At 41.5% G+C, this 21,652-nt stretch overlaps 1 protein-coding gene across 2 annotated transcripts in view; it reads left to right on the top strand.

The window, feature by feature from the left end:
* The window catches only part of TMEM232 (transmembrane protein 232), a gene marked incomplete at both ends in the record, with an annotated part of 287,483 nt that overhangs the window by 57,448 nt on the left and 208,383 nt on the right, over positions 1-21,652 (top strand). The window lies entirely within an intron of this gene.

Here is a 21,652-nt window from a genome sequence, read left to right as displayed (position 1 = left end):
CCAGCCCACTGTTTAATGCTTCCTCCTTCCAGGCCTCAGATTAACTTCCTATTAGGTTTCTAATCATTTGGATTTCACATGTGAGACCATGCAATTTTTACCTTTCTTTACTATCCTATGCACTTAGCATGATAGTCTCGAAGTTCACCCATGTTGTCACAGAAGGCTCAGTAGTGTTCCATGTGACATAAAGTCCCCCACCTTGAATGCTTAGGGTGAATTGCTTCTGATAAAAACCTGACACATACTCAGCATTTCAGTTCCTTTGATGCTTAATCAGAAGGGAGGTTTCTGGCCATAGGGCATCCTATTTAGAATTCTTTTGAGGTGTTTTTTAAACTCTCATCTTGGCTTCAGTTACATTCCAACCTACCAAGAGTTCTCTTAGTTCTTTCCCTCACAATTACCTTCTATTTCATTGTATATACCCATGGTAACAGGTATGAGGTGAGAGTTTATAGCCATGGTAACAGGTATGAGGTAAGAGTTCACATCCATGGTAATAGGTGTGAGGTGGGAGTTCACTGCAGCTTCAATTTATATTACTTTGATTATTAGTTAAGTGGAGCATTGTTTATATAACTGTGAACTGTTTGTGTGGTGTCCTTTAAGAACTGTTGAGTCAGGGCCTTTGTCTTTTAAATTGGGTTGTTTGTTTGCTCACCAATTATTTGATATCTTTATTTATCTTAGATATTAATTTATTGGGTGCACACTTTTTTCCCACATCTTCTCCTTCCTCCCTCCATTTGCTTTTATCTTCCTCCCCTTCTTCCTTTCTTTCTTCTTTTGTCTCTCTTTGACAGAGCCGCAAGTAGCTGAGTTTAGATTTGAATTTACTGTGCAATCTAGGCTGACCTTGAACTCATGGTGGTCCCTTCTGCCTCAGATTTATGCTAATTGGTTAACCATTTTTAAATGTTGTATCAACACAGATTTAATTAATTTGCTGACTGTTTATGTTTAAGGTTTTAAGCATGCCTTTAAGAGCCAGGTACTTTATAGATTTGGGGTTATAGACAATAGAAACTATTGTTATTTTAAAAATGAAACTGGAGTCAATTTATTATTTTTTTGCCAGAGTCTATTTTTAACAAGGTTCCAACTGTCTCAGTAGAGGATGTTTCCCAGGACATCACTGCACTGTCAACTGGTAACTGTCTGGGTCATCTGAAGCTTTACTTGTTTTATCTGGGAGGATGTGAGAATCATCTAGTAAGGCAGGACAAGTAACACAGTGTTGAAGAGTAGAGGGTACTGATTAAGTGGTCAATACTGCAAGTAGTAGAAAGAGCACAATGGTGTCTGAATACTGGCACGTCATTTTGCTACTGTTTCTTGTGTTTCTCTTTTAATTTTAGGAAAGAAATCTTTCATTAGAAAAATAAAAAACATGATTCTAGTCAACAAAACACTACTGATGTTCAGAGACCAATAGCCATTGAGAGTGTGGCCTAGCTTGTTACTAAGGCTGAGGACCTGAATTTAGTCCCAGGAACATGCATGGTAGAAGATAAGGATCAACTGAAAGCCTCCCTCTTACCTGCATACCCATGTGTTGGCATGTGCCTGTATATATGGATGCACACACACATATGTGAGCACACACACGTGCGCACACACACGCACACACACTACATATATGTAGGGTTATCTTTAAAAGTGTCTAGTCAGTGTTCTTTTACTGTGAAGAGACACCATGATTATGACAACTCTTATAAAGGACAACATTTAATTTTGGCATTGGCTTATAGTTCAGAGGTTCAGTCCAGTACCATCATGGTGGGACAAACAACAACATGCAGTCAGATGTGGTCCTGCCAGAACCAAGAGTTCTGTATCCGGATCTATAGGCAACAGGAAGAGAACCAGCTTGAGCTTCTCACACCTCAAAGCCTGCCTTAGTGACACACTTCCTCCAGCAAGGCCACTCGTACTCCAACATGGCCATGCCTCGGAATAGTGCCACTTCCCGTGAGCCAAGTATTCAAACATCTGACTATACAGGGCCATTCCTATTCAAACCACTGCAAAGAAATTGACTAAAGTTTTAAGCTTACACTAAATCTATTCACAATAGCATCACATTAAATATAAAAGTAACTTTTCTTATCAAGGTATTTAGAGGAATTACCCAGCAGCATGTACAGCCATCAAGAGGTATGGCTCCTGAAACAACAGCACCGAAATAAGATCAGAACTACACCAGAAATGCCCTTATGACTTCTAGAGTTTCTTTTCTGTTATTCTTAAGGCAAACTCTACAATACACCTGAGGGCAACTCGAAAACTAGGAAAGCAAACAATATATCTAGAATAAATAGAGACACCGAAAGAGCTGGTGAGGAATGGGCTCTGTCAGGATGTTTTTGACTGACACCCTTTCTCAGCCTCCTAATGTTGACACCAGTGAGGGTTTAGAGGAAACACCTGAGAGATGTCACTCCCGTGGGCATCAGAAAAAGCACAGTGATGACGGATGCTGAGATATTTAGTGCAGTGAAAAACAACTTAAAATACCCAACCAAGTTTCACTTATGGTGGCCAGGTCTGGACATACAAATGAGCAGTTCTCATCTGCTCATTCTGATTGGTTGGACCCATATATCTGCCCCTTATAGAACCCCATTTTTAGACTACCTATAACACAACAGGAAACAAAAGCCATCAGTCTTAAAGTCTGAAAATGGGCAGGGCCTGGATCTATGACAGGGCAAGCAGACACACATGTACATGCACACAAACGCACATGCGTGTGCATATGCACACACAATCTATCATAGAAATAAAGGGACCATGATGTCCCAAGAGGAAAGGGTATCCCCAGAACAACACAGTATGAAACACTAGGGAGAATCAGAAGAATGGAGAATGCAGCCACCCCCCTCCGCCAGCTGCCACACTGTGGCCTTTGTCCACCCAGAGCTGGAGATGAGCAGCTTGCTGGAAGGCAGGCTAAATTTCATTTGCTGTTTTATACGCTCCATGTTCTGCCCTGCAGGGTGGCCTTTCCTAAAGTGCCCCATTTGCTTTGGAGAGCTAGCTCATGCTAACTCCAAAGGCTTTCAAATGTAAAATGAAAAAAAAAAAAAAAACTGTATTTCTAATTGAATTGTTGGCCTACAAAGATGGCTGAGAAATGGAGCATGGCCATTCAGAGGACCAGCGTCACATAAAACCCCACCCCCAAAGCATGGAGCATGGCAGTTCAGAGGACCAGCGTCACATAAAACCCCACTCCCAAAGCATGGAGCATGGCAGTTCAGAGGACCAGCGTCTCATAAAGCCCCACCCCCAAAGCAAACTAGCCAGTTAAAAAAAGCTTGAGGATTTAAAATTGCATCAACATGGCAAATGTTTGCCAGATTTTAGAGTCTTTGTGTTTGGCTCAAAATAAAGAAAGAATCAGGTGCTTGGGGGACAATAAACTCCAGTCTTTCCTGCCTGGTCGCCACGGTTCTTGGTCTGTCTGAATTCCTCAGCACTGACAATTCCAGTCTTCATGGACGTGTCTCACTGGAAGCACTTAAGAGTCATGGTCTTCATGGACTGAGGTGACTGCGTGTGTTCCCAGGTTTCTACTTAGTTGATGTTTCTCCTCACCTTTTGCAAGCATTTAACCTGTTGGTGGGAAATATACATTTATGTACTGCCACATCATGCCGTGTTCCCCTTAAGTCAGACCTCCATTTTGGATTGCTTACTACCTGTGCCATTTTCAGTGAGTCACTAAATACTGATGATCCAATTTTCTGACCATTTAAAGAGAAAAGAGCCATCTGTTTCCTCCCTTCAAACCCTCCCACATAATCCTCTCTCTCTTTCAATTCACGACCTCCTTAATTGTTGTTATATATGTGTATGTATATACCATATATAGTAACATATAAATGCATCTCGCTCGGTCTGTATAGTGTTAGTTGTATGTATATGTATTCTGGACTTCATTAAAAGTTGCCTAGAGGTTTAAGAAAGACAATTCTCCCCTACTGACTTTATGTTCTTCTAACTCAGATTCAAACCGATTTTCCTCAGCTAGTTTCTGGCTGTTTGAAATTTTTACTTCAGTGCATTTCCTCATGAGTTAATCAAACTGGTTCATCCTCTTCTTCTCTTCCTCGGTTCTTATTCCCGCTTCTTCCCTCTTCTCTGCTCAGTGTATACTCGGCTAGCTCTGAGTTCACAAGGTAGACTAAGCTGGCCTCAAACTCATAGAAGTCTGCTTGCCTCTATTTCTATCCCGCCTCCCTTTCCTAACCCAGTGTCTAAATTGGCTGTAAACACGTCAGCTGTAGCTCCCACGCACTCCCCCACTCTCTGCCCGCTCCACAGCCTTCTTGTGAAGTTTTAGCACTGGTTGCAGTTGTCATTTCCTAACCTGCTTGGATCCCATGCTGCCAGGATCACAGCATAAATATGATAGCATCCCTCTTCAGCTCGACAGTATTTACGGAAGAATGGCTTTCCGGGACACAGGGGCTGCAGCCCAGCCAATGCTGCACAGCTTACCGAGGTACCAGAAAACCAGTAAGAGCAGAAATAAAAAAAATGCGGCTGGCTGGATTCACTGCCGTTAGCCCATCAGCTGAAAGCAGCCCAGGGGACGGCCGAAGGAGGAGTCAGTAGGCATGTGCCTGATAAATGGCAGCCACTGCTTCCTGACAATGCCTTCAGTTTCCTTCAAAAAATGAAAGAACCTCATCCAGTGAAATCCAGTGAAAGAAACCCTTTCAGCAGACAGGATCAAGAGCAGAATTTTCATGTAGTCATCACTTTCAAATATAAAAAGCTCAAGCAGTACATGAGAACACATTATTTAGACTAAGGGTCAAATCAGTGAGAAAGCACAGCGTACCCACAAACAGTGAAGACTAGATTTATGTTAAACCTACTCTGCTTGGTCTGTTTTTTTTTTTTATGGCATTAAACTAGTTAAATGTTGCTACTTTCTACTTACAGAATTTTACTAAAGAACCTACTTATTATATTTACTAAAGAATCTACTTAAACAACATATCTGAGTTTCATATACATGTTTCTGGGGAACCCTCCTCTCTCTGCCTTCTAGTTGTCATGGGAGCCCTGGGATTTCAAATGCATTCCATGTCATATCCAGCTTTACATGGATTTGGGGGACTAGAACTCAGCTCCTCACATTTGGGTGGCCAGTTTCTTATCCTCTAAGCCACATCCTTGGGCTCTCAGTAAGAAATGGTTTTCTTGGGCACTCAGACCATCTGCCACCAGGAACAGCGGAGATCCAGGGACACAGGCCTGATGAGAAGGCGTTCCGAGTAGCTGGGGAGAAGAGAGTTCTCTGCCGAGAGCTCGAAAAGTGCGTCCCCCACCTGCTTGGTTCAGGGAACCAATAACCCGGCGTCCAGCCGGAGGCCTTCCAGTGCAGAACAGGTGCTGGGATCATCAGCAAACAGGAATAGTGGAGATCCTGCAACGCAGACATGGTGAGAAGGTGTTCTGAGTAGCCGGGGAGCAGGAGACCCAGGGACACAGGCCAGGTACAAGGGAGAGGTGAGAACCAATCACTGACAATAAGACCACGTAGAAACACAGACAACAAGAGGAAAGCAAAAGAACGTACTCCAGGGAAACCAAGACAATCTGGCAACACCAGAACCCAGCTCTCCCATCACAGAAAACAGCGGAACGCCAAACACTCAGACCTGAAATCATACCTCAAGATGATGATAGAGATCCTTAAACAAGAATGGGAGGAAAAGCATAAAGAATTAGGAGCTTTTAAAGAGAAAACAAGAAAAACACTCAAAGAACTCAAAGAACTAGAGGAAAACAGAACCAAAGAGATAAAGGAATGGAAGAAGGAATTTAAAATGGAAATGGATGTTGCGTCCAGCCTCGTCCCGCAAGGAAAGACGTAACACAGACCAGGTTCTTCTCTCAGCAGATTTATTCAGGACACCTTCTTGATGCTTTGATGGTTCCCGAGAGCCCCGAGCCTGGGAGGCTCTCTCCTTTTATCCTCCCCGCCCGTCCGAGCTTGTCCGATAGCTGAGGTGTCATAGCATCATTGGTTTGTAATGTGTCGTGATAGTGGTGTGATAAAGGTGCATGCGCTCCTGGGGTGTTTATTGATTAGAGACGGCGGACACCGGCACCATCTTAGGGCGTGGCATAGCTGCACAGCACAGCGGCGCAGTGCAGCTCCCTAAAGTTCCCCCTTTTTGTTTTATTAAGATAGTCTAGATAGCATAAGCTGAACACAGCGACCCCCCCCCTCCCCCGGTCTTAGGATCATCCCTTTATTGTAACCGTCTTTGGATAACCATGTCGTCCTCACGGATCCTGCCTTAGGTGAAAGGTAAGGTGCCCGTCACTGGGCAGGGTCACTTCAAAGCTCAGAGACAACGCTTTATGCCAATTGTGCTGAGGTCAGCATTTTGTCTTTAAAACTTGCATGGGTGGAGGCAGAGGTCCAACTCCCCATGTGCAAAATTTTAGGGGCCTTACTCAGAACCACAGCTGGGCTCACCACCCAGCGAGATTCTGGCCAGCTCCCGTGTTGTTTTTCTGGGGGGGGGGGCGACTAGGACACCGAAACCCCCATCTGGTTTGATATACCTCCCAGAGAATGTCTAGCTGGAACTCGACTATTCTCTGTGCAGTGCTCCGCCTGACAACCCATGTGCCATGTCTAAAACTAGTCTTTCAGTGTAGCTAACCAAGCTGCTGGTGACACGCCGTTTTCAAGAGCTTGCATAGCCTGTACCATGACCGCTTTAGTTCGGCACTGTTCGAGATGTATTTTACAGAAACACCAACAGCATACCAGACAGGCCAGGAGGAGTATGGATATGAGCGTTCCCATCCCTGCCCGTTCCTTAATAAAACTTAAAGACGTTTGCAGTCAGTTTAAAATAGACTGAGCAGTGGGAAGGTTAACCTTTGTGTTACTGAGGGTCACTATTTCAAACAAAAGCTGGTTAGTAAGGTTTTCTGCCTGCAAGGACCAATTGCCTTTTAGATAATTACTGATTACTTGTGACTGGTTATTACGATTGGTCCAATTTTCAGCCGAATAGGGGGTAACACACAAACCATTCAGAGAATGTACACAAGAGAGGGTTATCAGCTGATGGAGTTGATCTAGCTGATGTTGTAGTAGATCAGCTCTTTGGTTTAATGAGAGAATGCCTGATATTACATGAGAATCTATTTTTCTTTGTGTCTCTAATGCCATAGCTGTCTTTTTGACAATCTTATTAACCGCACTAGCTGTCTGTACTGTACTAGCCACAGCTACTGCTGCAGCTGTGGCCACACTAGCTGTCTGTACTGTACTAGCCATAGCTACTGCTGCAGTTGTGGCCACACTAGCTGTCTGTACTGTACTAGCCATAGCTACTGTTGCAGCTGTGGCCGCAGCTGCTGCAGCCACAATAGCAGAAATAATTGCTGCTGTGATGCCAAAGTCACGCTTTTGGCACAAAAGTTGCAGTAGTGCAAATTGTTTTGGATCTGCTACGACAGGCACTGGGACAAAGGTGGGCACTTGGACAATTAGAGCTGAGTTATTACGTCCATGCCAGCAATTAGTAAGATAGCATTGCATTTGGGAAGCATTGCAATTAGGGACATCAGAATTATTATTGCGGTGAAACAATAAGAAAAAGAAAGGGGCTTGTATACATACTGCAGCCTCGCGTACAGTATAGTTAGCATACAAACTATTAAAGTTTATATTAGTGAGTTTGAGTCTCTTGTCTCTTGTGGCTGAAATATTGTAAATAGAATTTTTTTTTTGTAGTCAATAAAGAAAAAGGCTCTAGTGTAGTAAAGGCACCCTTATCATTAGATAAGATCCATTGATACCATGGCCATCCATTACTTTCTGTACTATTCCAGGTAAATAGTATTCTACCCAGAGGTGGAGAGAACTCAAAACCTGGGTCTATCTGCTTTGGTTTGTGGATAGGGCTCTGGCAAGAGGTAAACTCAAGAGGGAAAGTCTGTATGGGGAGGCAGTTTGGGAGTATCGTACGTTTAGTGGAATTATAAAATATCTTTCCTTCGTTGGATGGGTGCAGGCCATGTCCGACCGTTATCAATGTAGTAATGTTGATTTTAGTATCATTACTGTCAGACCCCGACCCAGAGGCCGTTCCGCTTGTTACCTGTGTCAGAACCTCATTTAGGAGAGTTAGCATCACCTTAGAACCTTGCAAGGGGTTTAGCCAATTGTAAAGGGAACTATTGCGAAGCCAAATGCAATTAGTATTAAAATTAACTAGGGTAAAACATTAGGTGTCAGTAAGGGAGAAATTTCTGAGTAAGGCTCTACTGAAAGGTCAGGTTGTATGCAAGGTAGGCCAAAGTCGCAACTGGTAGAAAAGAAAATTGGTAAACTAGGGGAATAATGATGAACAGGGAGGGGAATTGGCCACGTCTTGGCCACCCCCCAAAAGATGGCTTCTTCAGCTCTCATGGCAGATGTCATCATTGCTAGGAGTAATAGAAGTCTCTGCATCTTTCTTGTCTTCTTTCAGCTTTCTCGTCAGGCATTTGGGTACCCACAAAGGATCACTCCGGTCCTGGAAAAAAACACAAACAGCTCCCCTAGATCTCGTGATCACGGGATCTGGGCCATGACATAAACCAGTTATCACATCCTTCCATTTTACTGGCACTTGATTATTGATGGGTCGGGAATCAGAAAGACGATCCGCCGCAGAGCAACCATCAGTGTTGCAATTCAAAAAATTAAGAATGAATAGTGCAATGGCTAAGCAGTCTTTAGGGGTACGTACACAGCCAATTCCCCTTTTTTGTTTTATTAAACATTCTTTGAGGGTGCGATGTGCACGTACTTTTTTTTAACTTTATTTTTAAAAAAACAAAGATAAAAAAATTTTAAGATTTTTTGCATAAATGTATACAAATACATTACTGTCAGTGCTTGGCTTTTTTTTTTTTTTTTTTTAAGGTTTGATATTCTGCATTAAGGTCTTACTAGTTACAATGAGCAAAAAGTACATGTAAAACAGGATGTAACCCAGAATTAGTCAAAGTATTCTTGGTGTGTAAGGATTGAGTATAATGTTTTTTTTTTTTTAATTTTCTTGAACTTCACACAGTCTGTGAATTGTTTCTGGGGTAGGCTGAGCTTTCTGGGGTTAGTATACCATTATCAGTGACTGCATGTTATGTCTGTTCTTTTCTGACTGGGTTATCTCACTCAGGATGATATTCTTTAGATGCAACCATTTTCTTAAGAATTTGGTTAAGTCATTGTTTCTGATAGCTGAGTAGTACTCCATTGTGTAAAGGTACCACAATTTTTGTATCCATTCATCTACTGAAGGACATCTGGGTTCTTTCCAGCTTCTGGCTATTATAAATAGAGCTGCTATGAACATTGTGGTTCATGCGTCTTTGTTGTATATTGGAGTGTCTCTGGGATATATGCCCAGAAGTGGAATAGCTGGATCTTCAGGTAGTACTATGTCCAATTTTCTGAGGAATCGCCAGACTGATTTCCAGAGTGGTTGTATCAGTTTACAACCCCACCAAGAGTGGAGAAGTGTTCCCCTTTCTCAACAGCCTCGCCAGCATCTGCTGTCATCTGAGTTTTGGATGTTGGCCAATCTGACTGGTGTGAGGTGGAATCTCAGGGATGTTTTGATTTGCATTTCCCTGATGGCTAAGGATGTTGAGCACTTCCTTAGATGTTTCTCAGCCATTTGATATTTCTCAATTGACAAAGTTTTGTTTAGCTTTGTACCCATTTTTTAATAGGGATGTTTGATTCTCCGGTGTCTAGCTTTTTGAGTTCTTTGTATACCTTGGATATTAGGCCTCTATCTGATGTGGAGTTGGTAAAGATCTTCTCCCATTCTGTTGACTGCCATTTTGTTTTATTGACAGTGTCCTTAGCCTTACACAAACTTTGCAATCTCATTAAGTCCCATTTGTTAATCTTTGACCTTAGAGGACGAGCCATTGGCGTTTTGTTCAGTAAAATTTCTCCTGTGCCTATGTGTTCTAGGGTTTTCCCTACTTTTTCATCTAATAGTTTCAGTGTATCTGGTTTAATGTGGAGATCTTTGATCCACTTACACTTGAGCTTTGTACAAGCAGATAAGAAAGGGTCTATTTCCATTCGTCTGCATGCTAAGTACCAGTTGGACCAACACCATTTGTTGAATAGGCTGTTCTTTTTCCACTGAATGTTTATAGCTCCTTTGTCAAAAATCAGGTGACCATATACGTGGGGGCTCATTTCTGGGTCTTCCATTCTATTCCATTGATCCATGTGCCTATTTCTGTACCAGTACCATGCAGTTTTCAGCACAATTGCCTTGTAATATAGCTTGAGGTCAGGGATAGTGATTCCCGCAGAAGTTTTCTTGTTATTGGGGATGGATTTAGCTATTCTAGGTCTTTTGTTAATCCAGATGAAACTGCACATTGCTCTTTCCAACTCAATGAAGAACTGGGTTGGAATTTTGATGGGGATTGCATTGAATCTATAGATTGCTTTTGGTAAGATGGCCATTTTTAGAATGTTGATTCTTCCAATCCATGAGCATGGGAGATCTTTCCATTTTCTGAGATCTTCCTCGATTTCCTTCTTTAGAGGTTTGCAGTTCTTGTCCTACAGGTCCTTCACTTGCTTAGTTAGACTTACACCAAGGTATTTCATGTTTTTTGTGACTATTGTGAAGGGTATATTTTCCCTAATTTCTTTCTCCACATGTTTGTCCTTTGAATATAGGAAAGCTACTGATTTGTTTGAATTAATTTTATATCCAACCACTTTGCTGAACTTGTTTATCAGCAGTAAGAGTTTTCTGGTGGAATTTGTGGGGTCACTTAAGTACACTATCATGTCATCTGCAAAAAGTGATGTTTTTACTTCTTCCTTTCCAATTTGTATATCTTTGATTTTCTTTTGCTGTCTAGTTGCTCGAGCCAGGACTTCCAGCACTATGTTGAATAGGTAGGAGGAGAATGGGCAACCTTACCGAGTCCCTGATTTTAGTGGGATTGCTTCAAGTTTCTCACCATTAAGTTTGATGTTGGCTGTTGGTTTGCTGTATATTGCTTTTATTATGTTTAGGTTTGGACCTTGGATTCCTTTTCTTTCCAAGACTTTTAACATGAAGGGGTGTTGAATTTTGTCAAATGCTTTCTCAGCATCTAGTGAGATGACCATGTGGTTTTGTTCTTTGAGTTTATTTATATGGTGGATTACATTGATGGATTTCCTTATATTAAACCATCGCAGCATCCCAGGGATGAAGCCTACTTGGTCATGGTGAATCATAGTTTTTATGTGTTCTTGGATTCGGTTTGCAAGGATGTTGTTGAGTATTTTTGCATCAAAGTTCATAAGTGAGATTGTTCTGAAGTTCCCTTTCCTTGTAGGGTCTTTGTGTCATTTAGGAAAGAGGGTTATTGTAGACTCAAAAAATGAGTTAGGTAGTATTCCATCTGATTCTATCTTGTGGAATAGTTTGGAGAGTATTGGTATTATTTCGGCAATAAATATTTGATATAATTCTGCACTGAACCCATCTGGACCTGAGCTTTTTTTGGTTGGGAGGCTTTTGATGACTTCTTCTATTTCTATAGGTGTTATGGGATTATTGAGATGGTTATGCCGGTCCTGGCTTAACTTTATGATCTTGTATCTGTCTAGGAATTCATCCCTTTCCTCCAAATTTTCCAAATTTGTGGAGTACAGGCTTTTGTAGTAGGATCTGATGATTTCTTGGATTTCCTCAGTTTCAGTCGTTATTTCTCCACTTTCCTTTCTGATTTTGTTAATTTGGATACTCTCTCTTTGCCCTCTTGTCAGTCTGCCTAAGGGTTTATCAATCCTGTTATTTTTCTCAAAGAACCAGCTCTTGGTTTTGTTGATTCTTTCAATGGTTCTTTTTGTTTATATTTGGTCTATTCCTACCCTAAGTTGGATTATTTCTTGCCATCTACTCCTCTTTTGTGTATCTGCTTCCTTTTGTTCTAGAGCTTTCAATTGTGCTGTCAGGTTGCTAGTGTATGCTCTCTCAAGTTTCTTAATGCAAGCACTCTCAGTACTGCTTTCATTGCGTCCCATAGGTTTGGGTATGTCGTGTTTTCGTTTTCATTGAATTCTAGAAAATCCTTAATTTCTTTCTTTATTTCTTCTTTGATTCTGCTATCGTTTAATAGAACAGTGTTTAGTTTCCATGTGTATATGGACTTTTTCTTGTCTTTGTTGTTATTAGAGATCAGCCTTAGCCCAAGGTGATCTGAAAGGATCCATGGGAGTATTTCAATCTTTTTATATCAATTGAGGCTCATTCTGTGTCCAATTATGTGGTCAATTTTGGAGAAGGTGCCATGAGGTGCTGAGAAGAAGGTGCATTCTTTGGTTTAAAGATGATATGTTCTGTAGATATCTATTAATTCCAGTTGGTGCATAGTCTCTGTTAGTTTTACAGTGTCCTTGTTCAGTTTCTGTTTCGATGATCTGTCCATTGGTGAGAGTGGGGCATTTAAGTCTCCCAATATTATTGTGTGTGGTGAGATATCTTTTGATCTTTAGTAGGGTTTTTTTTATGAATGTGGGTGCTTTTGTATTTGGATCATATATGTTGAGTATTGAGAGTTCCTCCTGACAGATTTCCCCTGTAATGAGTAAAAAGTGTCCTTTCTTATCTATTTTGATAACTTTTGGTTTGAAATTTACTTTATTCCATATTAGAATAGCCACTCCAGCTTGCTTCTTGGGGCTGTTTGCTTGGATGTTTTTTTCCCAACCTTTTACTCTGAGATAGTGTCTGTCTTTGTTTCTGAGATGTGTTTCCTGTATGCAGCAAAATGCTGAGTTTTGATTATGTATCCAGTCTGATAGCCTATGTCTTTTTATTGAGGAGTCCAGTTCATTTATGTTAATAGATATCAAGGAATAGTAGTTGTTGTTTCCTGCTATTATTGCTTTTGTAGGTGGAATTGTGTCTGTGTCTCTTTCTTCTTTTGGTTTTCCTGCTTAGTTGTTTTCTTGCTTTTACTAGGATGTAGTTTCCCTTGTTGTATTGGGTTTTCCACCTATAATTTGTTGTAGTGCTGGGTTTGTGGTCAGATATTGTGTAAATTTAGTTTTGTCTTGGAATGTCTTCTTCTCTCCATCTATGGTGATTGATAGTTTTGCTTGGTATGGCAGCCTGGGCTGGTACTTGTGCTCTCTTAGGGTGTGCTTGTTGTCTTTCCAGGCTCTTCTAGCTTTCATAGTCTCTGTTGAGAAATCGGGTGTGATTCTGATTGGTCTGCCTTTATATGTTATCTGACCTTTTTCCCTTACTGCTTTTAGTATTCTTTCTTTGCTTTGGGCACTTGGTGTTTTGACTATTATGTGTCGGGAGGAATTTCTTTTCTGGTCCAACCTATTTGGAGTTCTGAAGCCTTCTTTTATGCTCATGGTCATCTCATTCTTAAGGGAAGGAACGTTTTTGCTACAATTTTTTTGAAGATATTTACTGTGCCTCTTAGTTGATATTCTTCTCCTTTTTCTATTCCTATTATCCTTAGGTTTGGTCTTCTTATTGTGTCCTGGATCCTCTGGACATTTTGGGTTAGGAGCTTTTTGGTTTTTGTATCTTCTCTGACTGTTTTTTCTATGTTTTCAATGTTGTCTTCAGCTTCCGATATTCTCTCTTTCATCTCTTGTAGTGTGTTGGAAATGCTTGCATCAGTAACTCCTAATTTCTTTTTTTAAGATTTCTACTTCTAGGATTGTCTCTTTTAATGTTTTCTTTATTGTGTCCATTTCTGTCTTAAATTCCTTATTCCATTCCTTCATCTCTTTGGTTCTCTTTTCTTCTTTTTCTTTGAGTGTTTTTCTTGTTTCCTCTATAAAAGCTTCTAATTGTTTATTCTTTTCCTCCCATTCTTGTTTAAGTATCTCCATCATCATCTTGAGGTTGGATTTCAGGTCTGAGTCTCCTTTTTCTGGAGTGTTTTGCATTCTGCTGTTTGCTCTGATGAGAGAACTGGGTTCTAGTGTTGCCAGGTTGTCTTGGTTTCCCTGGGGTATGCTCTTTCGCTTTCCTCTTGAGATCTTGTTGTCAGTGATATGTTCTAGGCTTTTCCTTGTACCTGGCCTGTGTTTCTGGATCTTCGCTGGTCCAGGTGGTGGTTGTTCTGAGCCCTGTTTGTGCCCCAAACCGCCGGGTGGGAACAGAGGTCCCAATGCTGGTTTCCTGGTCCCTGGATCAGGCAGGGCAGGGGTGTGCTTTCCATGCATGCTCGGCAGAGATCTCTCTGCCCCCTGGTTAGTCTGTTCCCATTCTCACCAGGCCTTTATCTCTGGGGCTTTGCTGGTCCAGGTGGCACATGCACGTTCTACAATGCCTTGCCCTTGAGGATTATAGGGCAGGCCATGGGTGAGGGAGACTCCCATTTGTTAGAAAAATGTGACAACAGTTGCTTCAGTATAAGCTGGACCATTGTCTGTCTTAATATTTGCAGGCTTTCCACAGGCAGCCCATGCCTCAAAGCAATGCGTGATCACATTATGCGCCTTTTCTCCTGTCAGAGGTGTAGTGTGGATAATGCCCGAGCAAGTATCCACCGATACATGGACGTATTTTAGGTTACCAAATTCAAATTTATGTGTGACATCCATTTGCCAGAGTTGTAGGGGGCATAGGTTCTGAGGGTTAATCCCTACATGGGGAGGGTTATGAAATGTCACACATTGTGGGCAGTTGAGAACAATGTCACGGGCATCGGCCTGGGAGATATGGAATTTTGTTTGCACGTGATACAATTTGTGAAATTCTACAGCCTTGTCCAGTGAAGAGGTAAAAAAGGCAAAAGGGGTCCTGGTGAGAGCATCTACTGTATGGTTGCCCATGGATAACGGGCTAGGTAAATTGGTATGAGCTCTAATATGCAGTATTTGGAAACGATTTGTGCGCTGCCAAATTAATTGTTGTAGCTGAACTAAAAGGGCAAGCACAGTGCTAGTGGATTTTAAAGTGCCTGCTGCTTCTAGAGTTTTCACTGCATTTACCACATAAGCTGAGTCAGAAATGAGATTAGAAGAACAATCACATGTTTTGAAAACTTCCAAGACTATTTGTAATTCTATCACCTGTGGTGATCCTGGGGAGAATTAAATGACCTCAGGTTGTTTATTTTCTACTAAATAAGCTCCAACTCCAGTTTTAGAGCTGTCAGTATAAATGCTAATTTCTCCCGGAAGTGGGTTATATGCCATTATTTTTGGAAATATAATGGGGTGGGCCTTGACAAATTGTAATATGGGATGTTTAGGATAATGATTATCAATGTTTCCCGTATAGGTACAACACAGGATTGCCCAATCATCTAGAGTGTTGCAGAGAACAGAAACTTGGTTTACCGTGTAAGGGACTATAATAGTGGCTAGAGTTTTACCAAAATGCTGTATACATTGGCGAGTCCCAGCATAGCTAGTTTTGCTACAGCTGATGGGTAATATTCAATAGCTTGACTAGGGGAAACATGGGGGTGGGTCCACAAAAGTGGACCACCTTGCCAAAGTACTGCAGATGGCTGAAATAAAGTAGGCAGAATGCACAAGACAACATCTTTACCTTCAAGACAGTGAGTCAGCTGTGCCTTTTGTAATGCTTGTTCTACCAATGCTAACACTTCTCGGGTGGCAGAGGTAAGGGTACAAGGGGAATTAAGATCTAAATCTCCTTGAAGTATAGCATAAAGGGGTTTTAAATCACAATTGGGAATATGTAGATAAGGGCGGATCCAATTGATGTCACCTAGTAATTTTTGAAAATCATTTAAGGTTGTTAATTTATCTATTTTAATGGTTGTTTTTTGAGGGGTGATGCTATTGGGAGCTATGTACGCTCCCAAATAATTAACCACTGTATTTTGTTGTACCTTTTCTGGGGCAATGTATAGTTCCTTGTTTTGCAAGGCTCTAATAAGATCTGAAAATGCAGTTTGTACTTCTTTACCCGATTTTCCTGCTATTAAGACATCATCCATATAATGCACAAAACGAATTTCAGGATATGTTGTTCTAATAGGGTGTATAGCTGATGCTACATATAGTTGACACATGGTAGGGTTATTAGTCATTCCTTGTGGTAGAGTGACCCACTCATATCTGCTATCTGGTTCTTTATGGTTACATGAGGGTAACGTAAAAGCAAATATTTCAGTGTCCTTAGGGTGTAGGGGAATAGAAAAGAAACAGTCTTTAATATCAATGGAAATAGTAATCCAGGCTGACAGTAAAGCAGATAAAAGGGGAGCCCCCTTTGTATGGCTCCCATGGGTTGCATCTGTTGGTTAATGGCTCTAAGGTCATGTAAAAGTTGCCATTTGCCAGATTTTTTTCTTGATTACAAATATTGGAGTGTTCCACGGTGACGTGGAGGGCTTAATGTGGTTGGATGCAAGCTGTTCTTGAACTAAGTCTGTTGCTGCTTTAAGCTTTTCTAATGGTAAAGGCCACTGCGGCACCCACACTGGATCTCTCGACGTCCACGTGATGGGGATTGCCTCCGCAGTGGCCCCTAGGAAAATCCAGCCCTTTTCTGTCTAACTGAAGCTTCGTGTCTATCATTTGTGGATTTTCTTGTAAATGTTTTCCCAGGCCTTTACCTGGTATATACCCCATGGTACTCATCATATTTTGGGATGGCATGGAATATTCATTGGTAAGTTTTAGTTGTAGTGCTTTTAAAATATCTCTGCCCCATATTATAGGGAGGTCAACCATGAAAGGTTGAATTGTTCCAGAATGACCTTCTTGATCTTCCCACCTCAATTGTCTAGCACTGATATCTGGTGTCTTGGTGTAGCCCAGGCCTTGTAACGTTTGATCTGAGACTTGAATAGGCCACCCTTTTGGCCAGTCTTTATAGGCGACAATGCTCCGATCTGCTCCAGTATCTAAAAGCCCCAATATGGGTTTTTTATCTACAAGGAGGGTTGTGGTAGGTCTCTGGTGCATGTCTAAAGCAAGATAAGCAATGTCCTGTCCTGTCTATCCAAAACCCAGCTTTCCTCTTATCCTAGGCTTGGCTGCAATCAAATTATGATGACTAGGTAATATGAGAATTTGTGCTATCTGGTCAGGTAATATGAGAATTTGAGCTATTCGGTCTCCTGGTGTAATAGCTGTGATACCCCTGGGGGATTCTACCATAATTTTTGCTTGTCCAGTGTAATCTGGATCAATAATTCCAGGGTGAACTTTTAAACCTCTCATGATGACTGAGGATTCACCAATTAATAATCCCACTGTACCTTTAGGGATAGGTTCATAGAAATCTGTTTCTACAAGTTGTACCTCCATATTTGGTGTTAATACAAGTCTGGAGCTGGAACGGAGGTCCAGTCCTGCGGAACCCACAGTGGCTCTCCTGTGTTGTATCAAGGATTCTGTGGCTGATTTTCTCCTCTCCTTTCTCTACTTTGTTGGTGATTGCCCCATATATTGGAGGACCCTGGGGTCCGGGGCTTCGCTGTCCGGTTTTTGGACAGACTTTTCCATATTCTGCTGTTAAAGGTTGTCCCTCAATGTCTTTAACAGAGCAACATTCATTTGCCCAAAGATTTTCTTTTCTACATCTGGGGCACAGACCCGGTCCCCCCTGTGGGAGGCCTTTTGGTCTAAGGTTAGGACAGTTTCTTTTAAAGTGTCCCGGTTTGCCACATCCAAAACAATTTTTGTTGCCATTTCCTCTTATAGTCATTTGCATAACAGCTGCTGCTAAACCTGCATTAGTTAATGGTCCACCTAACTCCCTACACACTTTCATCCAGGCCTCTAGTTCTCTATTTTTATAAGGGCCTATCGAAGCATGGCATTCTTTGGTACATTGTTCATACACTAGCTGTTTTACCAATGGCATAGCCTCCTCTGGATTACTGAATACTTTACCAGAAGCTTCTATCATTCTAGCAACAAAATCTGAAAATGGCTCTGTTGGGCCCTGTAAGATCTTTGTGAGATTTCCACTCACCTCTCCCCTGTTAGGTAAGGACTTCCAAGCTCTAGTGCATATATGGTTAATCTGCTCATATACCTCAGGTGGATAGCCAGTTTGTTGTGCTGCAAATCTCCCTTGTCCTTGAAGCATGTCTCTATCCTACGCAGGGTTGGCCTGTTGTGAATTTATGTAAGCTTGCTCACTGGCATACTCTGCCATGAATGCCTTAAAGTCTAAGTACTGCCCTGGATTAAAACAGGCTTTTGCTAATTGCATGCAATCTAAAGGTGTCATAGCTACGCGACCAAGGGATTCCAGTTGAGCCACTATAAAGGCTGCCGTAATCTCATAAGTACGAATAGACTCTGCCAAGCTCTTAACTACCTTAAAATCCAAAGGCTCATGGTATCTTTGACTATTGACATCTGCAAATACAGGGCAGGAAAGCTCTCTCCCAACTCTTCTCCAAGTTGCATGAGGTAACGTGTGCCCACCCTGTTATAAATAGGAGGAGGGCACTGATGGTCTGCCAGCTACGGCCCTGTCAGGACCATACCTTTCTCTCTCATACTTAGCGGCTTCCTCATCAAGATCCTCAGCATCATCCTCACTAAGGGTAGTACCTGATTCACTTTGATCTTCAAACTCTCTCAGAGAAGGATATATCTTAGGCACGTATTTCTTTTCCCTCTCTTTTGGTAGTGGTTTCTTTCCTGTCTCATCTTTTGGCAATGTATCCTTTTGTGCTGTTTTACTCTTTTGATGCCTTATTTCCCTTTTATCACTATGACTATCACCAGATTCTGACTGGCTCTCTTGATATTCTCTGAGCACCTTTTGACTGTTTTTAATAGCGGCACTACAGCGACCGTCTTCAAGACAGGCACGAATCAACTTCCAAATAGGTCTCATACCTGGTTTTAATCTGTTTTCTTCGTATGCCCTATCTAAGTCTCTTCCTAACTTGTCCCAAAGAGGAAGGTGAAGGTTCCCAGAGACCGTAAACCATGGAACATGGAGATCACACTGAGACAAAAAGGTTTGGGTGTTTTTCTCGCTTCGTTTTACTTTTCTCTCTCTTAGCAATTCTCTGAGTGCCAGGCATATGGGATCGCTCTGGTTATTTCCCATGTTGTGGACACACCTACGTGTGCAGACTCTTTAACCATGACCAAGCGAGCCTAACGCTCTTCCCTGGGGAGACGGCACCCGCAAATGAGGAATACTGTCAGCACTAGACTGTCCACACCGGTACAAACAGTGCAAGTGCAAGAAAGTGATCCATTCAAATTTTTCCCAATAGTCACGCCATGTGAACTTTATTGTCCCAAATTACCTGGAACTTAATTGTCCCAAATTACCAGGAACTTTATTGTCCCAAATTATCCAGGGAACTTACTGGTACTGCTCCTGTCACCACTTGAGTGTTCTGAACCTTCACGCTCCTGGGTTTCAGCACCATTTGTCGTGCCCAGCCTCATTCCGCAAGGAAAGACACAACACAGCCAGGTTCTTCTCTCAGCAGTTTATTCAGGACTCCTTCTTGATTGATGAATCCCAAGAGCATCGAGCCCGGGAGACTCTCTCCTTTTATCCTCCCCACCCATCCGAGCCCGTCTTATAGCTGAGGTGTTGTAGCATCTTTGGTCTGTAATGTGGCGTGATAGTGGCATGATACAGGCACATGGGCTCCTGGGGTGTTTACTGATTAGAGTAACCAGTGCCATCTTAGGTCATGGCATAGCGGTGTGGTACAGCGGCATGGCTCAGCGCATCAACCTACAAATGGACACAATAAAGAAAACACTAAAAGAGACAATCCTAGAAGTAGAAATCTTAAAAAAAGAAATTAGGAGTTACTGATGCAAGAATTTCCAACACACTACAAGAGATGAAAGAGAGAATATCGGAAGCTGAAGACAACATTGAAAACATAGACAAAACAGTCAGAGAAGATGCAAAAACCAAAAAGCTCCTAACCCAAAATGTCCAGAGGATCCAGGACACAACGAGAAGACCAAACCTAAGGATAATAGGAATAGAAAAAGGAGAAGAATATAAACTAAGAGGCACAGTAAATATCTTCAAAAAAATTGTAGCAAAAACGTTCCTTCCCTTAAGAATGAGATGACCATGAGCATAAAAGAAGGCTTCAGAACTCCAAATAGGTTGGACCAGAAAAGAAATTCCTCCCAACACATAATAGTCAAAACACCAAGTGCCCAAAGCAAAGAAAGACTACTAAAAGCAGTGAGGGAAAAAGGTCAGGTAACCTATAAAGGTAGACCAATCAGAATCACACTCGACTTCTCACCAGACACTATAAAAGCCAGAAGAGCCTGGACAGACATCATGCAGACCTAAGAGAGCACAAGTGCCAGCCAAAGCTGCTATACCCAGCAAAACTATCAATCACCATTGATGGAGAGACTAAGATATTTAAGACAAAACTAAATTTACACAATATCTGACCACAAACCCAGCACTACAACGAATTATAGGTGGAAAACCCAATACAACGAGGGAAACTACATCCTAGTAAAAACAAGAAAACTCCTAAGCAGGAAAACCAAAAGAAGATAGAGACACAGACACAATTCCACCTACAAAAGCAATAATAGCAGGAAACAGCAACCACTATTCCTTGATATCTATTAACATAAATGGACTCGACTCCCCAATAAAAAGACATAGGCTATCAGACTGGATACATAATCAAAACCCAGCATTTTGCTGCATACAGGAAACTCATCTCAGAGACAAAGACAGACACCATCTCAGAGTAAAAGGTTGGGGAAAAAACTTCCAAGCAAATGACCCAAAGAAGCAAGGTGTAGTGGCCATTCTAATATCGAATAAAGTAGATTTTCAACCAAAAGTTATCAAAAAAGATAAGGAAGGACACTTTTTACTCATTACAGGGGAAATTTGTCAAGAGAAACTCTCAATCCTTAACATATATGCTCCAATAACAAAAGCATCTTAATTCATAAAAGAAGCCCTACTAGAGTTGAAAAAATATATTGCACCCCACACAATAATAGTGGGAGACCTCAATATCCCACTCTCACCAATGGACAGATCATGGAAACAAGAAGTGAACAAGGACACTGTAAAACAAACAGAGGTTATGAACCAACTGGAATTAATAGTTATCTACAGAATATATCATCCTAAATTAAAAGAATACACCTTCTTCTCAGCCCCTCATAGCACCTTCTCAAAAATTTACCACACAATTGAACACAGAATGAGCCTCAATCGATACAAGAAGATCGAAATACTCCCATTCATCCTTTCAGATCACCATGGTCTAAGGCTGGTCTTTAATGACAACAAAGACAACAAAAAGCCCATATACACATGGAAACTAAACAATGCTCTATTAAATGATAGCAGGGTCAAAGAAGAAATAAAAAAAAAATTAAGGATTTTCTAGAATTCAATGAAAATGAAAACACAACATACCCAAACCTATGGAATGCAATGAAAGCAGTACTGAGAGGAAAACTCATAGCCCTAAGTGCTTCGAAAAAGAAATTGGAGAGAACATCCACCAGCAACTTGACAGCACAGCTGAAAGTTCTAGAACAAAGGTCAGTCTCTTTGCATAATTAGGTGAAATGCATAATACACATACCTTACATGGACCCTGTTTAGTTTCCAAACTTCATAAAATCAAG

This window comes from Micromys minutus (assembly GCF_963924665.1).
Source record: "Micromys minutus genome assembly, chromosome: 19".
Lineage (NCBI taxonomy): Eukaryota > Metazoa > Chordata > Mammalia > Rodentia > Muridae > Micromys > Micromys minutus.
This window is presented reverse-complemented; position numbering and strand designations above follow the sequence as displayed.